At 53.4% G+C, this 23301-nt stretch overlaps 1 protein-coding gene and 1 long non-coding RNA gene across 10 annotated transcripts in view; one reads left to right on the forward strand and one right to left on the reverse strand.

Annotated features, from left to right (window-relative positions):
* Window positions 1-23301, reverse strand: part of PTK2B (protein tyrosine kinase 2 beta) — a 112626-nt gene that overhangs the window by 59177 nt on the left and 30148 nt on the right. Inside the window, exon 1 of one of the 9 annotated variants that reach the window (XM_073335544.1) lies at window positions 23193-23255. The exons of the other annotated variants lie outside the window; for them this stretch is intronic. The gene's annotated coding sequence lies outside the window, so the exon portion shown is untranslated. Of the gene's footprint in view, window positions 1-23192; window positions 23256-23301 lie in introns of those variants that run through there. 9 annotated transcript variants of the gene reach the window in all.
* Window positions 7170-13393, forward strand: LOC140908452 (uncharacterized). The gene is made up of 3 exons (XR_012157870.1): window positions 7170-7484; window positions 11811-11903; window positions 12895-13393. It is a non-coding gene; the product is annotated as an uncharacterized lncRNA (long non-coding RNA).

Raw genomic sequence — 23301 nt, forward strand, 5'->3', positions numbered from 1 at the left:
GGAGTAGGGGGCCCAGCTGTTGAGAAGGGACCTGGAGAAGGGGGACGGGACAGCAAGTGGAGAAGCAGGAGGGAGTCAAGACAAAGGAAGGTGTTAGGGGGGGTCAAAGGCAGCGAGATTAGGGGCGTAGGAATCGCCCAGGGCCAGGGCAGGGCTGAAGGAAGAGGGGAGACACCTGCAATGGAGGAAGCCGGCGGGGACATGGGGCGGGGAGGCGTTTGCCGGCAGTGGAGGAGAAGGGACCCGTGGGGGTTGAGCCAGGGCTGGCTGATGGAGGGACGCGCTTTGCAGAGGGGCCGAGAGCAGGCAGGAGCGGAGGGAATCGCCAGGCGAGCCAGCGGAGGAAGGAGCGGAGAGAGAGGCTTCCGCTGGAGGCACGTGGGAGATGCTGGAGGCGGCGAGGGGGCAGTGGTGGTCACAGGGAACACGACCAGGGGACACCGAGGGAGCAGCGTTTGGGGGGATGAGGTGGGGTGGGCCGGAGAGCCGGGCCAGGCATGAGGCAAGGGGGGGAGCCGGGCGGCTAGCCCCGTGGCTGAGGCCGGGCACAAGGGGGAGACCCAGCCACGCGCACTAGGCCAGCTCGCGACAGCACGTCCCGGCATACGGAGACATTTGCTCATCTCCGGGCCCGTTCCTAACAAGTACAGCTGCTTCCCAAGAGCCGCAGTGGGCTGGAGCCATCCTCCCGCTTCTCAGTTTCGTGCCAGTGAAATGTCTCCATCTGTTCCTCGAAACGCTTCCTTCTGCTACCTGCTTTTCAGGGTGCAGCTGGCGACGGGTGGGGAAGTCTCCGTTCTGCCTTCGGCACGTTCCTCTTTTCAAAAAGGCTCCTCTGAAATCCACCACAACGAGTCAGCTGTGTGCCGGGCGATGGCCCCTGCTCGTCCCTGAACGGGCACGGCCCGGAGGGGGAGTATCCCTGATGCCACCAGCCTCCCATGGGCCTCAGCCCTGCCCAGGAGGGTGAGAAAGGCAAACAGGTCCAGCGCCCAGTCAGCTGGAGAAGGCTGAAGGCCAGGGAGCAGCTGCCCGCTGGTTCTAAGCCGGAGCCACGGGCCACGAAGGGCTGAAGGAAGGGAAGCAGCTACCACTGATGTCTCCTTGTCACAGCTGGGCCCAGGACTGTGAGAGGCCCAGCTGGGTGAGGGGTGCACCCCTGGCTAGGACGCTCCCAGCAGAGAGGCTGGGGGAGTCCCATCCCAGAAGGCAGGGCGGGACGGCTGTCCGGGCAGAGGGCCAGTGGAGGACTGACAGAGAGGCCGGAGGTGGCGGAAGATGCCCGAATGCTGCATGTGTTATGTCAACGGCCAAAAGGTGACGTGATTTTTCAGGGTGCCGGGGGGATAGGGACTACGCTTTGGGACTTTTGCACTCGGTTTTGTTCATAAACGATGAGAACGGACTCGGGGAGAAGATTCTATGGAGTTACTGGGGGGCACAAAAGGGAAACTGAGGCATGGAGCCACTTGCAAGGCTGCCCTGAGGTCTCTGGTTTCCACTGATCTTCAGGGGGAGCCTAATCCCGGTCCCACTGAACTGTCACAAGCCAGCATAGCCCAGTTCTCACGTGCCAGCCCTGTGGCCACATCCCCCCTAGTACAGCAACCTAAGAAAGTCAATGCAGCAGGGACTCTGTTAGTAAAAGAGCATTAACCGTTGCCCTAGGTGTGCCCCCTGGAATTACTTCCTAAGCCACTGTATCCTGCCCGCCCCCGATCCTCCGGTACCCGTGCAGCCACCTCCCAATGGGGACCATGCACTAATGGAGATGCTTTCACCATGCTCCCAGACCAACATCAATGTCTTCTAACACAAGAGCTAGGCTCACCCACACTAACTGACAGCTCCTTCTTTTTGGATTTCTCTCCCCTCGACAGCCGGGCAGAGCCCATCTGCTGGCCTTCAGGTGTGTTTATTCTGTTTAGCATTGGATTGGCTTTTTTGTTTTGGAAGTTGGGTGTTTTGTTTTGTTTTGATTTTAATTTTCTGTACTTAAAGAGACAATGCCAACATATAAATAAGAATTTGTCTCCATGCTGTATTCTGCCACTACTTGGAATCTAATGCCAGCAGTAGGGATAGAACTCAGATCCTCCAGCTCAAGCTAAAAGAGAATCTCCATTATCAATTGGCAGTACAGAGCATAGGAGACACAGTTGTGCAGTTCTGACTTCATCCAGCAGAGAGCAATAGTAACACACACATACATCCACACACTTACTTTTTATTACAGTGTATTGTTAAACCTATTTTCTTGCCAATGTTACCAATAACAATAACCATGGATGGTTAAAATTCTCTCTCTTTTAATCATATAGTTTACTGTTGATTCTTTTACCCTCTTTGTTTGCTTGTCCATCAGCTTGGAAAATGGGAATCAACAAAGTGAGTATCACTTGGGTTCATAGGGACACACAGTGGGGGAGGTAGTATCTTGTATTCGACCAACTTCTTCCAGAAGTTAAGATTTTACCTCACCCACCTCGTCTCTCTAATATCCCAGAACCAACAGGGCCATAACAACACTGCAGATAACTTGAGTTCATAGTCAACTACAGGCTCAGGTGATCAACCACCCATGTTTGGGCTGCAAACATTCCAGAAGAATGTTTCATTGTTTGCAAACAATTGTATCTGGGAAATGACACAGAAACTCTTCTATTTAGTCTCCTACCCTCCCACCCCCCTTGCTTTTCTATTTTGTAAATTTGAAGCTGGATTTCTGCTGAGATAGCTTCATGGCCCCACGTTTGCACCAGATCTAAATTTTGGAACAACCACAGCGACACGGGTTAATTAAAAAGAAATTAGCAAAAGAGCCATAATCAGTGTGGAATTTCAGACCAAAATTAGTGAAACAGAGAACCCGGCCATTGAAATCTATCTTGAGCCTCAAGGCTGCTGTCCCTGGTCAGGACAAGGGAGGAATAAAGGGGGCTCAAAAGGGAATTGCACCTGTGGTGGGCTTGCATAAATTCAAGCAACAGCAGGAAATCTACTCAGGTTTGGCGAATTGAGCCATCATTTGTGGGGGAACGTGGGAAGGGCAAAGGCATTAGTCCCCATCTCAGACAGCTGGAGCTGAAGACGGGATCAGTGCAAGTGTAACATGGTGGCAGTGTGTTTTGTGTCCCTGTCTAGCGGCTGGGCCACTGGAGGATAAAAGCCTACTACCGCCGGTAGGTTCCTCCTTGAGCTCAAGTGGCAGAGGTCTGTGTGACAATCCTGAGAACCACTTTACAGGGACAGGCCTGGGTAGAAAAGGCCCCAGTCCTGCAACATGCTGAGCACCCTCGACCCCCGGGACCTGGGAAGAATTCCTTCCCGGTTTTTCTCAGCCCAGCCCTCGGAAGACTGGCGGGCTGAGGAGCATGCCTCGTTGTCTGTGAGCTGGGCAGGGCTCTTGGACAGCAGCTGGTATAATGCCCCCCCACCCCCTCCCGAGGGAGATGGAGAGCCACGCTCAGGGGGACTGGGTTCCAGTGGCATTTCTGAACCTCATTGGCAGAGCCGAGTGTGGGGTCCCCTGGATGGATGGCGATTCAAGTCAGCCTTGAGCGGCATCAGCAGAGCCGTGTACGTGCACAGCAAGGGAGACAAACATACACAGCTGAGAGGCAGTGTGGCCTAGTGGATGGAGCACTGGTCTCAGACTCAGATGACTGGGTTTTATTTCCCGCTCTGCCTCCTGGGTGACCTTGGGCAAGTCACTGTGCTGCTCTGTGCCTCAGCTTCCCCATCTGTAACACAGGGATCATGACATTGACCGCCTTTGTAACGCGCTTTGAAATCCACTGATCGAAAGTGTTACCGAAGAGCTGGATTTATTATTTTTTCTTGCCTGCACCATGCCTGGTTCAGAGCAGCCCTATTAACCCCTAGCTGCCACAAAGACAGCAAAATAACTCATTTGACTGCAGGCCAGGATGAGGATTTGAAAACACATCCGTTGCATTAAGCAGCGAACCCGCCGTGGGGAAAGAGCTCAGCTAATTCCCTGTAAATTTTTCTGGCTATTTAATAGCTGGATAGATTTTAATAACTCATGATAAATAAAAACAATCTGCAGATGGAGGGAAAATAGGCTGTCATAACGGCCAGAGTGACGCACTGGCAGGTGTGGCCTTTGCTAATTATAAGGATGCAGAGAAGGCCCAACAGAGGTGAGACACCGGGGAGCCTGCATGCGTCATGAATACAGTTCTCCTTTCATTTCTGCTAACAGCTCTGACAAAAGAGGATTCAAATATTTTTATTATACACACACAACCACAACAATGCAACTGCTACCTCCACAATCCACACGGACAGAGGCCATTTAAAACTGGCAAAATCGGCCAGATTAGCAGCCCACGACGCTGAAATCCCCATCCACACCGGCAGCACACACCGTGGATCATCAGTCCTGCTAACGATCATCCACTTCTTCATCCACGGATACCTTCGTATCTTCTCCCCGGCAGCTCCCTACATCCTCCTCGAACTCACCCCTAAGCCATCCCTCTTCCTTCCAGTCCCTGCCTCAGACCCTTTTGTTCCATGATGACCCCAAGACTGGGAAGGGGCAGGCAGGGGGAGCTGCGGAATTACATGGATCTGATAGTCTTTCTCCCCATGTTGCTTTTGAGGCTGCAGGCTCCCTGGGGCAGGGACTACATCGTCCTATGGGTTTCTGCAGCACCTAGCACAGTGGGGCCCTGAACCCAATTGGAGCCTGGGTGCAACCACCATGGCAATAATACCAGCATGGGCACATTCCTCATCTGCCCCCAACTCTGACACAGAGCCACCGCTTCTAAGGGGTGGAGTTCAACACCCAGAGCCTCATCACTGATTGGCCCCTCCACAGACACTCCCAATTAATACCCAAAGTGACTGTTACACTGAGGATGTGGATGCCACTCTACCTGGAACTGGACTGAGACCCAGCAAACTCATTTCACTAAGTCACCAAGCAGTCACTTTGCTAGCAAGTTTGGATCACCACTGGCCTTAAGAACGTAGGCATGGGCAGACTGGATCACAGGTCGTCTAGCCCAGTATCCTGTCTCCGGCAGTGGTAAGCACCAGCTGCTTCAGAGGAAGGTAGGAGAAGCCCTACCATGGGCAGCTATGGGATAACCTGCCCACAGGGGAAGATTCTTCTTTACTCCTAGTAGTTAGGGCCTGATGCAGGAAGGGTCAGATTCCCTTCCCAACACTTGGATAGGGGTTTGTTTGTTTTTATCATCTTTATTCTAACTCTGGATCTCCTTGTTATCCATGGAAATGTCCAATCCCTCTTTGAATCCTACTAGGCTTCAGTTATATCTTGTGGCAATGAGTTCCACAGGCTGACTGCACACTGTATGAAAAAGTATTTCCTTTTCTCACTTTTGAATTTGCCACCTTTCTGTTTCATTGAACACACCTTTGCTCTTGCATCTCCTTTTCTATGAGATTTTTTCCATACCTTCAATCATTCTCAAGTAGCCTTGGCTGTATGTGAACCAGCAGCCTAGAAACAAAAGCCTCTAGCCCACTGTTCACCAGTCCTCCATGACTGACTGAGCATTTTCTCCTCTGAAGTATGAGTCGATTCTTCCTGCTTTACTGGGGTCTTGTGTTTACGGTATCAGTCCTGCCACTGAATCACTATGTGGCCTGCAACAAACCCCGCCCTGGCTTTGTGCCTCAGTTTCCCCACTGGGGAAATGATAATCCTTGACCATCTTTGAAAGCAGTGCCTTTATGCAGCCTCATGTTCCCCATGCACTCAGAAAGCATTGTGGTCACAGCAGCAGGGCAGTGGGGGAAGAAGGGAGGGGCTAAAAGTTTTGCTAACTTTGGTGACTGAGCTATTTTCCCTAGCCGTGTCAGTGACTAAGGTCAGTCAGCAGGCAATCGGAACAGTTGACACCAGCTCCATTCAGAGCAGCAGAAGAAAACGTCTCCCAGCAGCCTGCCTGCTCCGAGAGCTGTTTTTATTTTTCTTTCTGTGCCCGTGCGTGCTCTTTTTAGCCTTCAAGGAGGAATAATGCAACCCCCACCCCCACGCCCACGGCCCCTAGTTGGGCTGCCCTCCCATCTGCTGACAACATACACCAGCAGAGTCAATGCCTCGGTGCCTGGGCCAGAGGCTGACTCATTAGGTGCAGCCTGCGTCGGGGGTACATTGTTTCACGTAATGCACGGTTTAAAACAAATCTGCTCACCCCAGGCCCTGGCTTTTGTCCACCTGAGTCTCCTCCTCCGTCTTTATCTCAGCTGGCTCCCTCCCCCAGCGCCAAGGGTTTGGGAATGCTAGTTAATTCCTGGAATTTAATCTCTTCAGCAATATCGCCTCCCCGGCACTCCAGGTTCATACACAACGTCTTTCCGTCCCTTCCCCCGGTTCCCAGCCCCTTCTCTCCCCAGCTGCCTGGCACAGGCCACGTCACCGAAAGAACTTTTCAGACGCAGGCACAAAGTTCTACTCTAGATCCAGAGTTTGGTTCATGCCCATCGCTACGTGCCTTTAGCTCCGGCGCAGTCCTGTATGACGCCACCCCTCTGCTTGTCCATGATGCCAGCCTGGCCCTTTGGCCCACTTCTCCCACAGATCTTCACGTCCTTTTCCATGCCTGGTTCGCCCCCCCAGCTCTGCTCCGCTAACCCACTAGCCCCCGTCCCCTGTTCAAATCCCCCTTTGAGACTCACTTTTTTTGCATTTAGGTGTCCGAATCCCATTGGCTCTCCCTGCATTAGGTGCCCAGCTGCCATCTGTGCCTTTGAAAGGTCTCCCCCACAGCACTAATTGTACTATCAGGGCTCTCACAGAAGAGCCCAGAGCATGACTACAGGATTAGAAAATATGTCCTATAGTGACAGACTCCAGGAGCTCCATCTCTTTACCTTGACAGAAGGTTAAGAGGTGACTTGATCACAGGGTAGAAGTACCTACACGGGGAACAAATAGTTCATAATGGGCTCTTCATAGGATTGCCAACTTTCTAATTGCTGACAACTGGACCACCCTGCCCCACACCTGCCTCTTCCCCTGAGGCCCCGCCCTTGCTCCGCCTCTTCGCCTGAGGCCCCGCCCCTGCTCCGCCTCTTCCTCCAGGCCCCATCCCTCGCTTAGGCCTCTCCTCCCAGCCCCCTTCCTCAGCTGGATCCTCTCCACCTCCCTCCCCCCTCCAGCTGGGCTCTCTCTGCTCCGGAGCTTGATGCAGGAGCCTGCCTGCCTGGCTATGAGATGCAGGTAGGAGGCGGCCCTGGCTGAGCAGCAGCCAGTGCAGGTCGATGACCCAGCGCCTCCTCCATGCCCTGCCCGCTGTAACTGGACTTTTGGTGTCTGCTCAGTACATCTGAGCAGACACTGCCAGATCCCCTTTTCGACTGGATTTTCCAGGTCAAAAACCAGGCCCCTGGCAACCCTAGCTCTCCAATCTAGCAGAGAAAGGTCGAACACGCGCCGGTGGCAGGAAGTTGAAGCTGGACAAATACAGCCTGGAAATAAGGTACCAGTTTTTAACAGTGAAAGTAATTAACCACGGGAACAATTTACCGAAGGTTGTGGTGGATTCGCCAACAGGGACAATTGCTAAATCGAGCCTGGATGTTGTTCTGAAAGCTCTGCTCTAGGGGGGCAGGTCTCTGGCCTCTGTTATGCAGGTCAGACTAGATGATCACAATGGTCCTTGCTGGCCTTGGAGTCTACCCCAATGATTCCCACAGCCAGTGCAAGGACAGGAATAGGGCTATACACTCAGTGGAAAAGGGAACTTTCATTCCGGGGAAGTGTGAAATGAGCACAATTCCATTTCCCTGACACCCAGCCTTGGCCAAATCTATCCCCAGCGTAAAGCCAGTGGCTTGGATGGAGTTATCCTAAGCCAGAATTTGGCCCTCTGTGTTTTGTAATTTGTTCCTCTATGTTTTGCTGCTGTGGTTAAATATTAAACGTGTTCGGGGAGAGTGGGAAGCTGGAGACAGAACCTTTCACCTCTCAGAGGTGGAGTCGAATTCAAACCACATGCGCCATGGTCAGAGGGTGCTGCCTTGCGAAGCCTGTTAAGGGCTGATATGAAATGAGATTGGCGGGTCTCAGCCATTAAAATATAAGAACAGCTACATTGGGTCAGACCTAGGGTGACCAGATGTCCCGATTTTATAGGGACAGTCCCGATTTTGGGGTCTTTTTTTTTTAAATAGGCTCCTACTACTCCCCACCCCCGTCTTGATTTTTCACATTTGCTATCTGTCACCCTAGGCAGACCAGTGGTCGTCTGACAGTGGCCAGTGCCAGATGCTTCAGAGGGAATGAACAGAACAGGGCAGTTATCCAGTGATCCACCCCCTGTCGTCCAGTCCCAGCTTCTGGCAGTCAGAGGTTTAGGGATACCCAGAGCAGTGGCTGATTAGCCATTGGGCCCCGTGCCCAGGGGCCCCAGCGAATTTGGGGGGCCCTGGAAAAATGCGTGTCCCCACACCCCGACCTGCTTTGCCCGCCTGCTGGGGAGCGGGGTCAGGGCGTAGGAGCTTGCCCTGCTCTGCTGGTCTGGTGCTCCTGCCGGGGAGAAGGTGAAGCCCCCACGCCCAGACCTTGCTCCCCAGCAGGAGCGCTGAGTGGAGCGGGGCAAGTCCCCATGTCCTGACCCCATTTTTCCGGCAGGAGTGCCAGGCAGGGAGCCAGGGGGGACTGCAGGCGGAAGGGGTGGGAAGAGGCCCCCACACACCCTGGCCCAGGGCCGCACAAAACAGTAATCCGCCTCTGACCCAAAGCATCAGGTTGTATCCCTGACCATCTTGGCTAATAGCCATTGATGGTCCTATCCCCCATAAACTTATCTAGTTCTTTTCTGAACCCAATTGTACTTTTATCTAATTCTTAGATTAGTCCAGTTCTTAACAAGATGGATGTCCACAGCACAAAAACCACCCTAGCAATTGGCCCTAATTACTCCTCTCGGTCGTGGTCTCAACGGAGAATGCAGGGACTGAGTGGGCTTAAAGGATGAGCTACCAACCGCTGACGTGGTCCCCCCTGTCGTGGTTGAAGCGTATTGGTGGGGTGATGGGAGGGAAGCTTGCAAGGCTACGGCCTGCTCTTTATCTGCCCTATGAACAACCCCTGTGCTTCTGCGTCCCGCACCTTCCAGCACTACATCTAGTGAGAGAAGAGTAAGGCTTAGGCTGAGATGAGACTGCTGCAACCCATGGTTTGTGAAGTCCACAGCAGGGCATGGTCATGAGACTGCCCTGCTGACATGGGCCAGCAAAGACTGGAACAGAGGGCTATAACTACTCCAGGGGAACAGGCCAGATGCAAGGGAGAAACACATAGAGGGTGTGTATGGGGAAATAAAGCCCAGGTGAGGCTAGCAGGAGAAGACTGGGAGGAGGAGACCTCCTTTGCCCCCCCTCTCATTTCTCTCTTGGGGGACGAGCCATGCGACAGAGAAGTGAATGAGCCCCTCTCAGATCTAAACTCCAGCCCGCATGCACTCTGCCGCCTCTCAATCGCATTAGGCAGGCGCTGACAGTTCCCCAGCCGGATGCTGGTAGATGTACAGGCACATCCCACGCTCAGCTAATGCAACTAACGAGCGTGAAGAGACCTAATTAGTGCACAGAAAGACTAATCATAGATCAGCGACTCATGCAGACTGAGTGAGGTGTTAAGCCCCAGGATGTATGAGGAATAAACCAGTTGGCCAAACGGAGGCTTTTCTATGGTTCAGCTGAGGGTGGTTTCAATGACGGGTTTGAGGCTTATGAACCTGGTGCAATTTAGCATTGAGAACTCAAGACAACTAACGGGTAGTAGAGGACAGATGCCAAGGTGATGGACGCGAGGTAGACAGACTGGGTGGATGGAGGATGGATGGTTACTTGGCGATCACGTGTCTTGGCTCACACATGGGAACAGGTGCTCAACCAGGTGGATTCTTGCCCCTCATTAATTTGGGGATAGAAAAAACTCTTCCTATAACTGACTGGTGGGGTCCTGGGAGTGATGGTGGGTTGTCTTTCCCCGGAGCATGGAGTGAGGATCATCCATCAGGATCAAACGGCTCGTTCCCATACGAGGATCAATTCCTTGTGGTTGCAGCCCGCAGGGGATGGACATAGGACACTGGTAGAGCCCCCTCATCTCCCTTTGAAGCAATGGTATGGGCAGCAGCTGGAGACAGGATACTCGAGAGCATGGACCTTGGTCTATGGCAATTCCTAGATTCTCTTTCTCCTGTTCTATGTATATTCCTAGCTTTGAGGAAGGCCGCTTTGGCTGACACAGCAGTGTCCAGCTCCATGCATGGGACCTTTATTCCAGACTGCAGCAGGAGGTGGCATTGACCAACCAGAGCTCTTTCGTTTTCATATGGGAGAAACGGGTTGTGGGATAGGGACAATTCTTGGACTCTGGCTTTGCACAGCCGTTAGTCCAACAGGGCCCAATCCTGACTGGGGCCCTTAGCCCTACTGTAATACTAACAACAGCTGGCAAAAATCCATGTGGGATTGAAATTGTAGTGACCCTTTCCCCATGTAAATTTCATCTTTAGCACCCTGTGGTTCTTTCTTTGCACATCCCAGGTTCCCATGGCCTGCAGTGGAGGAGAAGGACCTCAGTGGATTGTGTCTTTTTACATTTGATTCCAACACAGCAGATTTGGTCCATGGACCTTTTGGGAATCCATGGACCAAAAATCAAGCTAGCGCGCTAAAAACAGCAGCGTGGATGTTCTGGCTCGGACGGCAGCTTGGGCTCTCAAGCACACGCAGTCCACTGGGTCTGAGCTCAGGTGGCTAGCCCGAGTCTCCGCTGGAATCACAACATCCAGACTGCTATTTTTAGCATGCTAGCCTGAGACCCACCCAGCTCCCAGCCACACCAATGAGAGATGCATGTCAAGACCATAGTGCGGTCTTTGTTGATGCTGTGCTCCGTCTCCAGCTGCAGGGCTGGCCTCGGAATTGACCGCAGCTCTCTGGTCAGCAGCAGCCACTCTCCTGGCCTCTGATGAGTCTCGTGTTGTCAGCCCCTCATTAGCTGCGGGCCTGCAGTGTCTGTGCATCCTGCACGCTACTGGGGAGAAAATGACAACAGCTGTTCAGGCAGGGTAGGTGCAGTCCAGTACTCCGGCTGCAGGTAGATAGCCTCCTTCAGCTCAAGCACTCGGGGCACCTGGTTCTAGGACAGAAGAGCTCAAGGGCGAGCCCTGCTCCCTCTATAAAGTCTCGCATGGCTGTGCTTCCCAGCACTGTGACGTCGTAGGTGGTCGCAGCTTTGTTAGAATGGGCGCTTGGAGGTGAACCCTAGAAGCTCAAGGATTAGCTCTGTCTCACTTCAGGGAGTATGCTGTGTGTGACGGCGTGCCTCTGCTGGAGTCCAAGGGGTGACTGCAGCTTGGCCAGACATACCTGAGCTGGCAGGGCAGGCTGTACAAACAGGCCGGAGACCCTGGGTACCTGCTCACGCTGCTGAAGCCAGAGCTGCTGCAGGTACTGTGACAGATACGGGAATGGCCTGCCACATCCTTGGGAGACAGTGTCTTTAGGATCCATTGTGTGCAATGAATGGTTTATGTATTATTGTGGGCCGGGGTTGTAGGTCACCTCTCGGAGGGAGAGGTGACAAAGTGAGACCTGGGAATTCCAAGGACTGTATCGCTCAGATTAGCCAACTCCAGTTAGGGCAAATCCCAGCCTTTTGCCCAAGAGAGGTGACAGCTCAGTATCTAGAGCATCCGATGAAGTGAGCTGTAGCTCACGAAAGCTCATGTTGAAATAAATTGGTTAGTCTCTAAGGTGCCACAAGTCCTCCTTCTCTTTTTATCTAGAGCAGGGCTCTGGAGGGACCACAAGGGGGAATACAGATGCAGTTGCCTGAAACTGTGACATCCCCCCGGCTGTTTTTAGCAACGGTAGTGCAGGTAAGTCGACCACCCTTTGGATTGCAGTGCAGACACACCCGAGTGTCCCAGCTGTTCTGTGCTGGACGGACTGTCAGATGCTGAATGCGTACAGTTTAGAGGGAGACTCTGGTCTGTGTTGTTAATGACCATGGAGTCGTTAAATCCGGCAATGTAAAGTAATGCGAAGAGTAGCCAATGGGCAGCGGAGGTCGGTCCCTTTGGACACCTTGCGCCCTATTCCCAGCAGTGCAGAGCATCCACAGCTCAGTGGAAGCCCAAGGGAGTTGTGGGCACTCAGCATCTCTGGAAATCAGGCTGCTACCTTCAGTCAAGCCAATAAGGCCGATCAGACCTCACGTTTCAGGCCGCCAGCGAACAATTGTTTCCGCGAACTCTCAGCGGCGCAGAGACGGCAGTTGGCTACTTTATGGTGCGTTGGGAGTTCTCCGCTCTCCCAAGAATCAGGTGTAGCTCACCTGGACTAGAAAAGCTGTGTGAGGGCACAAAGCCAGGCCTGGTTACTGGGAAGAGATAAAAGGAGCACGGTGGCAGGAAGTTGTCTGCAGAAAGCCACTTGGCTAAGCTGGCTGGGTGAAAGTTGTTTGTTCAAAATGTTCTAAACTGAGCTGCCACTAAGATGCAGTTTCTGACTTCCCCATCCCCCCGTTTACTCTCTGGTGGTGTGATTTGTGCTGTAATTTGCACAGCACTTAGAGACAGCTTTGATCTGCGAGGTGCCACTCTAATTACAGCCTGCATTGTGCTGCTGTATTGTACAGAATGAATCCTGAGGGCTCGCTGCTCTGTGTGCATCTGAACTCAGCCAGGATGCTGCACGCCGGCTCCTCGACACTGCAAGGTTCTGCTTTTTAAAGTAACTTGATGTAATCACTGTCCTAAGAATACATAATTACAGGTCTGGCCCTTTAAGATCCCTTTAAGGTCCTACAGGAACTCAAGTGTTCTTCACCCCGCATGGATCTTAAAGGGACAGGCCTCTGTTTTTCAGATTTCTCTAAGGGGAATTTTCCCAATCTGGGTGTGGAAAGTCAGAGCCACCATGATTATGGAGTAGAATGACCCCAGCATATGTCATCAGCAGGATTCGAACCCAAAATCTTCAAGTACTGCAACACAGAGCGCGACCACTTGAGCTAAAGAAGTTGCTCCACTACTCAGTAGCAGTTACAGGCCGTTATCGACGAAGGGACAGCCACTAAAGGGCAACACAGCACACAGTCTGCCAAAGTGTTACAGGCTTAGTTGGCTTCCTTCCCTCCTGCCCCCAACAACGCCTGCTCCTTTGTAATCCTGCAGCACCAGGGCAAAGCAGGGTGAATTCTGAAATTACCCACAATGTTTGGCAACATACATGATTCTCCCAGATCCGCATTTAAAAAAAAATCTGGTATTCTTCCCACCCTGCCCCCTGTTGTGATAACTGGACCTGCAAATTTACCCTAGTGCTGAGCTCAATTGTGAAAAGTTAATAAAATGTCACAATTCCATATATCAACAGTAAACGGTGAAAGGTGAAAAAGTGAGACAGACTGAATGAGTCCAAACACAAAGACCTCCTGCTGTCACTCAAGGACGGTGTTAAGGTGGTGGCTGGTGAACATGAAAAGTGTGACTAGAAATCGGTGAACCAAAGCGGATGTGTCACAAATTAGGCCTAACGGGGGGACAAAATGCTGAGGGGAGGGGCTATTCCACCCACCACTCCCTTTGTGGGTCCTTAAAGAAAGAGGAAAAATTGGCTACTGAAGGAAGTTTCACCATCATGGCCGCCACTCCCACCATCTCCTGGGACCCTGGACCTCCATCTTAACTCGGAGAGATTTCTAGGCCAGGCCAGAGAGAGGAACCCACTATCACCTCCACCGGCTCAATCCCAACCTCCACCTAGGGTGTTAGACTCTCTCTCTCTCACACACACATCTCTTCTTTCCTTTCTCTCTCGTTTTTCCTTCTGTCTAACAAGGGTCTGGCTTAGCCAGTCGAGCCGGCGTATTTTGCAACATACGCCTGTGACCAGAAAGAGGCAGCTAAAAGCAATGCCCTACCCGGCCCGAAGCTGGGACAAGTTTGCCAAGTCTCGGAGTGGCTGATAAAAAACCCATGTGCTGGGCCTGTGGTTTTTTCCAACAGCGAGAATGCAAGTGAGGGTCAACACCACAGCATCGCGGGCAGGCTGTGGGCAGCCAGACACTGTAGTTGGAGCCAGAGTCCACAGTCAGGAGTCGGCTGGGTCAGAGGCAGGAGGTAAACTGGAGATAAGAACCATGAGTCAGCACCCAGGGTCAGGATACCAGGGGTCAGAGATAGGAGCCAGACTAGAGATCAGGAGCCACATGTCAGATGCCATGGGAGTGGGGTGCATACAGTCCACCAAAAGCAGGATGAAGCCCAGCTTCAGAAGCTTCCTCTACCTCTGTAACACTGACAGACCCCGGTCATCGGCAGGCAGGATCGAACCTGGGACCTCTGAAGCTAAATGCAAGAGTCTCTACTGAACGAGCTAAAAGCCATATAGCTCTTAGCTAAGGCTGTAAAGCAGACTCGTTAATCTCTCGCTCTACGTGGTCTCAGTACCACTAGATGGAACAGAACACCACACCCAGGAGATGTGCGGGTTACACTTCCCCTACCTGAGGAAGCGCATCCCAAGCGTCAGAGACTTCCCAGTTGAAATCCCAGATGAGCCCCCCTCTTGTAACACCGACAGACCCCGGTCGTCGGCAGGCAGGATCGAACCTGGGAATCTCTGGAGCTAAATGCATGAGCCTCTACTGCATGAGCTAAAAGCCACATGGCCCTTCGTTAATGCTGTAGAGCAGTCTCATTCTCTCTCTCTCTCTCTCTCTAAGTGGGCTCGGTGCCACTAGATGGGACAGAATACCACACCCAGCAGGTGTGTGGATTACACCTGCTGCTGACTTAAATAGGGCCAGCGAGCTGATCAGCCGCTCTGGGACTCTGCCACTCGGACCTCAGGGGCAGAACCACTGGGGCTGGGTTCATGGGTCCCAGGTCAGCAATTGTCAGCAGGCTGCCCCTATGGGCCCAGGGTCAAGCCATGGTGCTTGTGACAGACAGAAGTTGCATTTTCTGTCTTGGCTGTTCTTCTTTTCCCCCTTTTGCGTTTGGCTTCTTAGGAAACGGGGTCAGACTTTAACAACCTCAGCAACAACCCCAGCTCCAGCCCACCTCAGCTGACTTCTCTGTGCCCCCAAAGCACAGTCATCCCCATATGCAATACCATCGAAGAGACTGTCAATCCAGGTCTGGTTTTTCCTTCTAAAAACTCTCTCCAGCTACCAGGCATGAGGGCTGTCATTAAAATGAAAGCCTCCCTTCATAGGCTACATTCCAAAGCCTTTAACTCTTTTTCCCTTCTTTTCTGTCTCTTTAATAAAAGATTAAAAGGATGGAGAACGGTGCACTTGCCGTGGCGCTAAGCAGGCTGAGGTCTCTGTTTGCCGAACCCTGAACGTGGTTTCAAATTGTTGGATGGTTTCAGAGCCCTTAACTCTTTGGGCCAGTCGGTTCCATCTAAATTAATGCAACAGCCCCCACTGTAACGCCCACTGGCCTTCAGGCTCCAAGCGTTAGTCATTCCTGGAGGCTGGAGCTGGTGACTACTGCTGTTTCAAATCCCCACTGATGCCATGTGTCAGCCTAGGGAGTGGGTGTCGGAGAGGTGAGCCGGCCCCAAACTGCGGAGGACTTGGCACCGGGGTGCGGCGCTGGCCTGTGTCAGCTCTAACGCCTTGTTGGCCTGGCTGCTTCTCTCCATCTGTCTCTGTGCAGCGGGGCGCGCTACAGAACATGGGGAGCTCTGCGGCTGGCATGCTTCCACCAGAGCTGCTGTAGCAGGACGGAGAGGGGTGGCTTCCTGCAGCCGGGAGAGGGCATCTGGGTAGCAGCGGCCTGGGGGAGCCGTGGGAAGGGGCTGGCAGGCAGCGCTGACATGCTTCCCTGCACCATGTGCAGTACAGGGCTGGCTGCTGTGAGGGACACACTCCTACTGTTCCCTGTCACTACAGGGCCCCATATGCAGATGTTCTCCTTGGGGCAGCAGCCCGCAAGTTATCCTGGGGCAGGGAGTTCTCATAGTGCAGCCCACAGGCTCCCCCCGCCAGTCCCCGTGTCTGGTGCTCACCCTTCTCCGGTTCTCGGTCTAACGGAACTAATCATCTAAGTCCAATCCAAGAGCCAGTGAGATTTCTCAGAGCCGAGTTACCACACCCAATGGCTTCCAAAGCACCAATCCGGTTCCCTTAGTCAATCTCTTTCCCGCCCTCCCCCACCCCGGAGTGCAGTCTTATTGGCGGCAGAACCTGCGCCTTTGCCCCCTACCGGTCTAGAAAGGTTTCTGATTGGCTGGCGTTTTACTGGCCATCAGCCCCCAGAGCTGCCTGGAGGAGGTAAATACCAGTGTGAGAATTTACCTGCAGCTGACAGGAAAAAACATCCCTCAACAATATCTTTAAAAATGCATGACAGCAGCCCTGCCTTGGCACAGAGCTGACTCGAGTTCAGATCTCAGTGTCCGGCTCCCGCTGGCGGATGAAGACCTGGCCTCAGTGATTCGCACCTTGGTCACGTCTCGGCTGGACTACAGCAACACAGTACATCTGGCCAGGAAGCCATCGGCACTTGGGCAACTCCAGCTAGTACAGAACTCTGCAGTGTGTCTCCTCAGCAGCCCAGGCTACTCCCATCCTCTGCCCCCTCCACCAGCTTCCCACAGAACATCCAATCAAGTTCAAGGGCTTGGTCCTTATTCGTGGCCTGGGCCCAGAGTATGTAAAAGATCTAACCGAGCTCTGGGATGAGACTGTGGTTGACAACTGCTCCTCCGGCACCATGGACCTCTCAACAGTAAGGGTGAAAAGCTCTTCTGGGCAGGAGACAGAACCTTTCCCGGGGGCGGTCTGGGACTGCAATGAACTCCCCCAGGAACCGAGGACCATCCCCACCCTGCCACTTTCTGCTCCAAGCGCAAGGCACATTTCTTCACCTGCCTTCTCAAATACAAACACAAGGAAACGTGTGTGTGTGTGTACATATTCCAAACCAAGACCCTCCGCGTCTCCCCCTGGGAGAAGAGGACAGAATGTAGTCACGGGGCTTCATGCATGACTGGAAGAATCATAGAAATGTCGGGCTGGAAGAGACCTTGAGGTCACAAGTCCAGCCCCTGTGCTGAGGCAGGACCAAGTAAACCTAGTCCATCCTTGACAAGTGTTTGTCCAACCTGTTCCTAGAAACCTCTAGTGATGGGGATCGCACAGCATCCCTTAGAGTTAGAAAGTGTTTCCTAAGATCTGTTAGAATCCGTGGGCCTAGCAGCCAGGTCCATAGCACCTGGGACTGCTGATGTTCCCACATCACCACCAAGAGGCTACATATAGTTACCTCCAGGGAGTATTGTGGAGATTAGGCACTGCAGGAAGTACCGCCCAAAGGGTCCAGAGTGACAGCGCCCTGCGGCCTTCTGATTGGCCCATGCTCACCATTTCACCCCGGAGAGTGGCCCAGGCAGTTGTCAATGCAACCACATAGACTTCGGACCCGTTGTGATGCCAGGCCTCACCTGGCTTTCTGATCTCCAGTCTCTGAGCCCAGCCTGCCTCTGATCCTGATTCTTGCCTGTTGATCCTGGCACTAGCAATAACCACGATCCTGGCTCACTGGCTGCTGCCTTGTGGCTGTCCTTGACTTGTGGACAGCACCCCAGCTGTGGCTGCTAGGCCAGACTGGGCACATTCTCCAGCTGTGGCCTCACCAGTGCTGAGTAGAGAGGGACAATTACCTCCCATGTCTTACCTACGACACTCCAGTTAATACACCCCAGAATGATACTAGCCATTTTTGCAACTGCATCACACTGCTGACTCATATTCAGTTGGTGACCCACTGTAACCCCCAGATCCTTCTCAGCTGTACGGCCGCCTAGGCAGGTAGTCCCCAGTTCGTAGTTGTGCATTTGATTTTTTCCTTTTTAAGTGCAGTACTTAAGTGAAGAAGCTCAGGTGCCATGCTGATGAATGCAGTCTAAGAGTCTATACAGAACAGAACGTCGGGATATTTCCCCTGATATTCAGCCCACGTCTTCCTCTGCTCAATTTCCTCCTAGTTTCCTCTTTGTACCGATGGCTGGAAGAAGTGTGGTCTAGTGGTCAGGGTGCAGGCCACAGAGCCAGGAGAGACGGGCTCCTAATCTAATGTGCCTTCAGCGATTACCCAGAGGCCTCAGTCACCAACACCAGTCTCCGGTTTGTGTGCTGCTGGTTATTGGCCGCTCCCCCAGACGTATTAGACGGAGTAGCTCTATATCAACCCCTGTTTCCTGCCCAGGATGGCCAGTTGACTGAAACTAAACTAAAGACGGAGGTGATGCTTGTCAGCCAGGGGGAACGCTTAGAGGAGATGACTAAATCTATTGTTGCTCCCAGCCACTGAAGACACCTGCCTGATCACTGTGGATTGCAAACTCAGAGTCCTCCTACACTCAGAGCTGCTCCACGCCTCTCAGAAAAGGTCAGTGCCCGAAATCAGCCCCTCCTCTGAGATGCACACTTTTCAGGGTTTGAATTTGGGTGGCCACCCACCACCAACTCCTCCTCTCTGAGGTGCCCATTTGTTCTCCAGAATCTCAGCTTTCATTCTCTGGTCCTCATGGTTAGGAACTAAACTTTCAGAGTCTGACCTGAGTGTAACCAATGCAGTGATTCCTGCCTGAGTCCGCAGGCAGCCTGAAGCAACAGCTCTGAGAGGGGCCAACTGCCCCTGTTCATTACGGAGGGGTGGTAGCCCAGAAGCCCAGTGGCGATTGTCACAGCGTGAAAGGGAAGGCACCCAAGACTGATTGCCTAATGCCCGAATGACTGAGAGGAAAGGCACTTGGGATCAATTAACTGCTGAGGATTGAAAGGAAAGGGCCTTATAAAAGACTGAATCAGGCTGGCTGCCGACACAGAATGATGAGAGGTCTGAGCAAGGATTAACCAGCAAACTGAAAGGGGCCTGAAGAAAGTAGCTGCGAAAGGGGTCAGAAGAGCTGCTCTGAGCAGGAGTTACACAGGTCTCCTGCAAAGTCCTTGGCCAAGGGAAGGGTTTGGTCCCAAAAGCCAGAGAGTTGGAAAAGGCTAAGGGCCCGGGAAAGCAGACTCCACAAGCCTTCAGATGGAAAGGGCTGAGAGTGAAGTGCTGAAGCAGGGAAGAGATGCAGAAACCAGGCAGAGAGGAGGAGAAGAGACACCTCAGGACTGAGCATTGCTTGTATTAGATGCCAATAAATTAGACCCTGGGCGAAGGGCATTTCTGGGCAAATAAAGCCTGCGGGCAGTTTATTGAAAGAGCCCCATGAAGGGGGAGAAACAGAGGCAGGCCCATGGCAGACTCACACCTGGTCAGCAGAGCTGCATTTATAGTGATTGTTGTAAAAAATATCACCTCCGTTAACTACTTCCCAGCTGATCAAAGCAGATACAAGAGCAGAGGGCGGATGGCGTTTGAAGATCTATACACGCAACTTCTCCTTTTGGCCCTCCAAGTGGGCGGTTATTTAGGAGATGCAACTACTTCCCCCCTCCCCCACCCTCCCTCAAGGAGGAGGGAAGCCCCACGAGCCCAGCAGGGTACGTTAAACCCCACAGAGGGGCAGCCAAGACCAAGGACCAAGGTGGGGCAGCCCAGTCGCACAGTAGAGGGATCCGTACCCAAATGGATCCACAGGGCGCCCAAGAGAATATTTTGAACATCTGCACAACAGGGCGTCTCACGAGGTTGGAGCCTGGTTTGTGGGTGGAGCTCGGAAGGTACCGCGACTCTGCCCACCCCCAATTCAGTTCCTGAGTCCTTGCCTCTGCCATTCCTGACCCCTAGGTTTGACTGGGGCAGCGGCCGCTAGCTGGGACTGACCACAAAAGCCCCCCAGAAGCTCAGGCTTGTGCAAACTGCAGCTGCCCACCTTCAGAGTGGAGCGGACTGGCAGCAGACTATCACCCCATAGGCTCCTATCACTGTGCGGCTGCTAGTCCATACCCAGGTGAAATTCAAGGTGCTGGTCACTATCTACAAAGCCCTAATCTCCTACGTGAGCGCTGGAAGCCCTGTCTTGATGGGGCTGAGGCATATTGTTACCCAGGCTTCCCACTCCTATGGAAATCTGGTCAATCAGCTCCCCAGTCCCGTCTATTTCCACTGTCTATACCAGTATCTCTCAACCTTCCCAGGCTACTGTACCCCCTGCAGGAGTCTGACTTGTCTTGTGTACCTCAAGTTTCACCTCACTTAAAAACAGTTTGCTTACAAAATCTGACATAAAAAGACAAAAGTGTCACAGGGCACTGTGACTGCAAAATTGCTGACTTTCTCCTTTTTACCATATCAAAATAAAATGAAGCAATTAGAATATAAATACTGTACTTACATTGCAGTGTATAGTATATAGAGCAGTATAAACAAGTCATTGTCTGTAGGAAGTTTCAGTTTTTACTGTCTTTACTAGTGCTTCTTACGTAGCCTGTTGTAAAATTAGGCAAATATCTAGATGAGTTGATGTACCCCCAGAAGACCTCTGCGTACCCCCAGGTTGAGAACCACTGGTCTATACAGCTGCAGGGTGAAGGGTTTAGCTCTTCCAATGTGGCATATTAACATGACTCACGCCACGTCACAGTGACATGCTCCGTATACACGCATGTAACTACAATAATAACCTGCCCAATCACTCTGGCCCCCTTCCCATCCTATCTCTCCCCTCACTGCAGCTCAGCCCACCACCCAGCCTCGAATAACCGGTGCATTTCATCATGCTAGTCATTCCCTCTTCTGGGAAAGGGAACGTGTTAAATTGACAGTCGGAGACAAAATAAGAGCAGACTCAACACCTACCCCAGCAGCTCCCCATCAGACGCCTCTTCCCCACAAGATCCCTTCTGCATACTGTTCCCTTCGCTCACCAGCTGCCGCAGCAAGGTTAGACGCAGCATAAGATCCAGAGACGGATAATCTAGAACTCCCATCTAGTCCAACCCCCTCCCCCAAGGCAAGCTTGTTCCCTTCCCGCTGCTCTCTCTGTCCAGTCCAGCTGCAAGAGGATCCTCCACCACTTATACTGGGAGTTTATTCCACTTCCCTGTAGATTTCACAGCTAGGCAGGGTTTCCTGATGTTCAGCCTAAATTCTCCTCGGCTGCGTTTCACCTCCAAGGGAGAGCTCTTCCTCCTTCTCTCCCAATCTCACAGCTCTGTTTATTTTGGGCTGCATCTCTAAAATAAACGTTGGTAATTGGAGCGAAGGCTGCTGAGCTGTTGTGCCCAGACCCGAGGTATGGTCTGGGCTCTCCTTTCTCTTCTCCACCCAGGCCAGGCTCCGTGTCGCAGGGCCTGGCTTGTCTGACTGGCCCAGGGGAGCTGGACGTAGCGCCTTGTGGGTCCGAGCGACACTGAGCTCCCTGGTGTGCTCCTACCTCTGCAGGAAGAGGTCAGTGCTGGGTAGCATGTCTGATGGGTAGCAGCCAAAGGCTGGAGCAAACCCAACCCATGTATAGCGTCATCTCCCCTCATCCAGGCTAGAGCACTGGACTGGGACTCAGGAGACCTGGGTTTCATTCCGGTCTCTGCCACTGGCCTGCTGAGTGACCTTGTTACATCCCCTGTTTGTGCCTCAGTTAACCCATCTGTAAGAGGGGGGAAATGATACCGACCTTGGTAAAGCTCTTTGAGATCTGCCGATGGTCAGAGCTAGGTGCTATTATTTATTATGGATGCCTTTCGGTGCATCTCTTCCTCCAGGCACCCCTGACTCTGAAGGAGGGAGAAGGGTGGGTGGGGAGTAGCTACAGAGACCAGACGTGGAAGCTGAAAATCCCAGGATGGAAGACACGTGCTTTCCCTCCCACCAGAGAAGCTGGTGTCTTGAAATACAGCAGCCCTAATTTCGGTCACCCCTTTTCTGCACTTGAGCTAAGGATTGGGGGCAGGGGGGCTTTCAGCCACCTCCACAGTCCCCATATCCTGGGTCCTAGACGTGACTTCGCATGGCCCCAGGATAGAGCAGAACAGAGCAATGCTCTCCAGCCCTACCCCTGCCGTACCCCGTCCATCGAGGGCTGGGAGCTGGGGACACCCCCATATAGGCCATTTCTGCCCCCTTTCATTGCCAGGGCAGCGTAAGACGACATTGGCATAACTGAGTGAGGGCCCGGGTCTAATCCCCTCCCAGCAGGCCAGGGCTCTCCCTACACGTCCCTCCTCATCCGCTGCGCCTGGCTCTCCCACTACATAGGCCCTGTCCATTCGCCGGGCTGGGCTATCTCCCTGCGGCTGCCTGGCTAGCAGGGTGACCCGGGGCTCATGAGCATGGGGCTAGGAACACCCCTGCTTTCCCCTTCATCCCCTGCACATCCCCAGCTTGCTCTCCCCTGTCACCCCAGGGAACCGGCTGGCCACTGGGAAGCCGAACCCCCGGGCTCCAGTTTGACTCCGGCCTGAGCTGGTGCTGACCAAGAATTCCTATGGTGTGGCTATATGGGGCGGCACAATGAATGTGCTGGGCCCCAACCCAGCCCCTGGTGGGCACCTCAATACCCGTCACCCTGGATGGCTCCCCCTGACAGGCTCAGCCCCTGCTGCATTCATCCTGCAACCCGCCCCGGCCCTGTGTATATTCCTTCCCCCGCAGCGGTGTCCCTCTCCTGCTCCGGCTTTCCAGGGCCCCCTCGCACAAACCTTTGGGCTAGCTGAGGCAGCAGCGCAAAGGATTCTGGGTTGCACCTGAGACCCACCGCTGCCCACCGCACCTGCTGACACAGAGCGGGCCCGCCCTGGCAGACACCCTGGATCCGGAGAAGGGCCATTTGGGGTGTCCCCATGCCTGTCCCAGGGCCGGGGGCACCCATGGGGCCTGTGCCGAAGGCTGCCCCGGCAGTATCCCATCCCCGTCAGGGCTGAGCCACAGAGCAGGAAGCTTACCCAGCGGCTGCCCGTGCCCTGGTCTGCGGTTACCCAGAGGATTTCACTGCCCAGGGCTCCTCTCACCAGCACTAAATCCAGCTCTGGACACGCCCAGGGCTGAAGCCAGCCTGGCTGGTACTCCACTGACAGCACCCTCTTGTCCTGGGGGCTGACACTGACCCATCACTGTTTGCGCCCCCGTTGCAGAGTGTGACTCGCCCCAGCCTGTCCTCCCGCGGTCCTAGTGGCACCTGAGGGGCCGGCACCAGCCAGGCTCATGCGCACGTCTGGCAAAGGGCCCCAGAGGCCGGGGCAGCCTGAGAAAAGTACCACTTACTGTCGAGACGGCTGTCTCCGCACGCCTCACTGCCTCTCCCTCTGCCAAGCCCGCTCTGACCGAACAGACACTTCCTTCCTCTCGCACAAGTGTGCAGAGAGGAATTTGC

This window comes from Lepidochelys kempii, chromosome 3, assembly GCF_965140265.1.
Source record: "Lepidochelys kempii isolate rLepKem1 chromosome 3, rLepKem1.hap2, whole genome shotgun sequence".
Classification (NCBI taxonomy): Eukaryota; Metazoa; Chordata; order Testudines; family Cheloniidae; genus Lepidochelys; species Lepidochelys kempii.